Raw genomic sequence first — 4,782 nt, 5'->3', positions numbered from 1 at the left:
AAGAATTATGTGAAGAAAAGAGAATAATTAGACAGTTGGTAATTCTAGAAACTCCACAACAGAATGATGTTGCTGAGAGAAAGAATCATACTTTGCTTCACATAGTGAGATCAATAATGGCATAAGCTAATTTACCCAATTTAATTGGGAGATATGTTACTGATTGTCGCCTACATTTTAAATCATATGCCTTCTAAATAGATAACTTCCATCCCATATGTGCTTTAGACTAGCAGAAAACTAGAGTTGGATAATTTGTGGCCTCGGGTTCGGTAGCTTATATACACAATACTTCTCATAAGTATGGAAAGTTAGGTCCTAGAGGGAAAACTATCTTTATAATATACTCTGAGCACTCAAAGGGTTATATGTTTATCAGGGAGTAGCTAGATGAAAGTGTGACTGAAATTGAGTTGTAAGATGTTAAATTCCTTGAGGAGGATTTCTCTTATAAGATCGAAGTTCAAAGGGAGTTGGAATTTTATGAGAAGGAAGATTTAGGTCTTGGTGCTACTTTAAGATTGATTGAGGTTCAGAAAGCAACTCTAAAATCTTTTAGGGACAATGGGAGCAACTTACCATTTAGTGAATCGATTCTACTAGCTCAAGGCTCTTAAGAATCTCAGCTATGTAGAAGTATGCATGTAAACATTCCTCATCATCGCTTTGAGGTTGAAGGGGAAGCTTTTATGATTACCATACATGATGATGATGACCCAAGCATATATCAAGAGGCTTTCTCATCGCCTACTTGTAAGGAATTAATGGATGCAATGTTGGACAAGATCGAATCCATGAAGTCTAATTGTTAGCCTTAGAATTGATTTTGATGATATGAAAAGTGTTTTGAGTACAAATCATATTTATTAATGAATAATTTTGAGAGTGATTGTAGATTTTCTCAAAATGCTCAAATGGTTTATCCAAGAAGTCCTCTCAAGTGATTTTATATTTCCAAGTCAAAAACTTATATTTAGAAGCAAGGAAATTGAGGTTATTTGGATAGATGAAAATTGTAATCTAGAAGGATCTCTTAACAAGCTCAAATTTATATAACTTAAGTTTGAGAAAGCAAGTTTAGCTTAGAACAAGTTTGAATAAGGAAAGCTATCTAAAATCAATTTTGATATGCTTGGTATGCACTAATCGATCAAGTAAGAAGCTTAGCCAATCCAATCTCAGTTGGAGGAAAAGATAAAAAGGGTTAAAATTCAAAAGAACTCCCTTAGTTGATCAAGTTTCCATCTTAGTTGATCAAGATAAGTTCTTAGCTGATTCAAGTATTCAGATAGTTGACCTAATCTCAGACTCAAGATAAAGATAGAAAGGTGAAGATTAAAAAAAAATTTTGAAGTCAACCCAGTGATCAATATAGCCGACCAAGATTGGAGCTTAGCTACCTTTATACAAAAAAATAGTTAACTCAGTCTTAAAGATAGAAGAATACAAAAAATAGTATGAATCAGCAAGTCTTCTAAGCTGACCCAAAAAGTTAATGAGTCGATCAAGTCACCAAGTTGGTCGGTTAAGAAAAGATTTGAGCCGATCTAGTCTCGGATAGGTAGAATAGATAGAAAGTTAGAATTTTTGCATCTACTACTAAGTGGTCTTAGAGATTTTACTTAGCTGACTTGAAGTTTTAGATCAGTCGACTAAGAATCTGAATGAGCCAACTCACAGAATTTTGATAGAATAATGGATAGTTTTTCAAACTTTTCAAAATATACAAAATTTATTTCTAATGACTATTTTCAGGCTTCTAATGGATAGAACATTTATTGCAAATATTTTTGAGACCATAAATAAAGGAATTCTAAATGGGAATACAAGAAAACAAAAGGATTAAGCTTAGAGAGTTTATTGGCATTTATTCTTCAAGCTAGTGCATGGAATTCAAGAGAGAAAGTGGAAGGAATTTAAAAGTAATTTTAATTCAGTCCTTTCCATATTATTCGACTCATATGAGAGGAAGAGGCATTTTGAGCCAACTATTTCTGAGCAAAAGTACTGAAGCCTTTATCAATCCTCTCACGCATTCAAAGAAGAAGTCTAAGCAATCAAGAGCACAACTATCTCAACTTCTTCCAGAGCTTAAAAAGAGTTTTATTGTTTTAAACTTTATTTCTTGTATATCTTTTTCAGTTTTGGTGACAAGTTTCTTAGATGAAGAAATGTGGGGTTGGTCCAAGCCTAAAGTTGGAGCTGTAAGATTTTGGTTGGTATCTCCAAAAATCAATTGGATCGATTATGAATCCAAAAAATAATCAATTATAAGGTTATGATTAGTGATCCCATGAAATCTAATTGGGTTAGATTATGAATCTAAGAAAATAATCAGATTGTAGTCTTGAGGGGTTATAGTTGGAATTTCTAAGTAGATTGACTTGGAGAGTGGACATAGATGCTGAATTTAGCACTGAACCACTATAAACTTTATATGTTTGTAATTACATTGTTGTATTTATTTTTAAATTTTTTCTACATATTTATTTTCTAATAAGTACTCCATAAACACCTTTGAATTTTTTTTTAGCCATAAGTTGTGAAATTTATTTTTAAGAAATCAAATTCACCCCCCTTTTTAGGTTGCCTCCTTTAGAAAATAAGTAGTAGCAGAATGGGTACTCAACCCAATTGATGTAATCATCAAAAGTTAAAGATCAATGACAATCCTAATTGGTATATCTTTGGTTGAAGGCCAATTAACTAATAGACTCCCACTATTTAATGGTGGAAATTATACTTACTGAAAAGCATCAATGAAAATCTTCATTTAAGTACAAGACTATGATATATGGAATGTCATAGTAAATTGTTCATACACATCCACTGTTTTAATTGATGGTATGCCTTCTTTTAAATCTAAAAAGGATTGGAATGATGTAGATAAAAGATTAGCTTAACTAAATGCCAAGGATATGAATGTTTTATGTTGTGCTATAGATACAAATGAATTCAATAGAATATTGACATGCATGTCTATTAAAGAAATATGGGATAAGTTAGAAGTTACCCATAAGGATACAAATCAAGTAAAAGAATCAAGGGATAATTATAGTTTCTCCACCTGCGGTTTGAAATGTAGCACTTAATCCACCTACAGTCAGATCCATTAGACACCATCTTGCTCCATTACCCACCTGCATGGCAAAATGGATTCAAAAATTCTATCGTAGCCTCGAAAGGTACCATGCTTCCTGCATCGATGTTGGCGACGACGACAGCAAGGGTGACTGGACCCTGGAAGCATTGGAGGATGCCATCTTCATGATCCAAGAGAACACAGAGTAGACTTGCACCTCGATCGATGACCTTTGGTGGCTGGACCTTGCCATAGAGAGTGAGTATTGGGACTTCCCTGAGAACCAGATCATGATCGCCAAGGGGTATTCATGCATCATGGAGACCCTTGAGGCTATCATCCCCTCAGGCATGATCTGGTTTGGGTGATGGCTCCGTCGCATCCTATGGTGCCCCGATGGAGGCAGAAGCGGCAGCCCCGTGAGACTCCACTTTGAGTGGGATTACACCTCGATGGCTATGGATCACATGATCATCACGGTGTCACTGGGGGTCCTTAAGGTGGGGATGGGGTTGGAGAAGGAGGTTGGCTTGGAGTTGCCGTTAGGCCTCGGTGTGGTGTTCACCCCGGCCCTTCTGGATTTCAAGTGGGGTGCCATGGGAGGGCTGGGATTTGGCATGGTGAACAAGCTCATCATGGAGATGGATGATGATTCAAAGCAGTTCTTCCCATTCCTCCAGATGGCATTTGACTAGGTGGAGTCATCGGTGAGGCACATGGCAAAAATCCTATGGTGGATGAGAAGGATGCACTCAATCTGCCCAATCTATGATGGGTTGAGGGTGTTGTTGGTGCGGTTGGTTGGGGAGGAGGCCATGGAGCTCGAATTGCTAAGCGATAAGGAGATCATCCATGGTGCCCATGCTATGCTGGATGCCTTCCTACCTACCATCCATCCATGGATCACTAGGGTGAAGCAAAGTGGTTGGGCTAGGGATCCACTCTTCTTGGGCTCCTACAACTACATGGTCATTGGATCTAGTGGTGACTGAAAATTTTCATAAGCAGTTTCATGCATGCAATTTCAAAATTTTTTTCAAAATTTAACACAACAGATGATATTTAAATCAATCAAATTAACCTAGCATACATTAGATTTGATCTAAAACTACCTATCATAGATCGTACGATATAAAAATAGATGTATAATCTGATATTAAAAATCATAGATCATATAATCAATTAAGAAGTTTGAGATTGAATCTCGATACTTGAGTGCAGGTTGATATTCACCACAGCTGATTTTTATAGACTTGTCAGTTGCTCTTAGCCACACAAATGTCTGGCCTCCACAGGTATCTACACAAAATTTTTTATCCAATCGAAGGTTCGATGATCGATGATCTTTCGAGGTGCTAGCTCTCTTGTAGAGATCTGTTCCTGATGGCTGATCGAACTCCTTCGTCAGATCACTCGGATTCTTCCAAAGGATGAAGAAGGATTTAGGAGGAGGGTTAGGTAGTGGAAGAAGATGAAAATGAGAACTCTATTCTCTATTTTTCTCTCTTCCTAAAAACCCTAACGCCAAGAGGAAAAATACCCATGCCCTAGATAGGAACCTACACCCAACTAAGCCTCACACGCCCTACCAACTTTTCATGGTGGAAAACTATTTTTCTCCTATGATTTTTCTCCTCTCTTTGTCGCATAAAAGGAAGGGATTAATAAGGTGGGCGACAAGAGGTTAGAATAGATAAGAT

At 36.7% G+C, this 4,782-nt stretch overlaps 1 pseudogene; it reads left to right on the top strand.

Moving 5' to 3' along the window:
* Positions 1-3,144: 3,144 nt before the first annotated feature.
* Positions 3,145-4,516, top strand: LOC140859308 (polyamine oxidase 1-like; annotated as a pseudogene).
* Positions 4,517-4,782: the final 266 nt, after the last annotated feature.

Source organism: Elaeis guineensis, chromosome 7, assembly GCF_000442705.2.
Source record: "Elaeis guineensis isolate ETL-2024a chromosome 7, EG11, whole genome shotgun sequence".
Taxonomy (NCBI): Eukaryota; Viridiplantae; Streptophyta; class Magnoliopsida; order Arecales; family Arecaceae; genus Elaeis; species Elaeis guineensis.
This window is presented reverse-complemented; position numbering and strand designations above follow the sequence as displayed.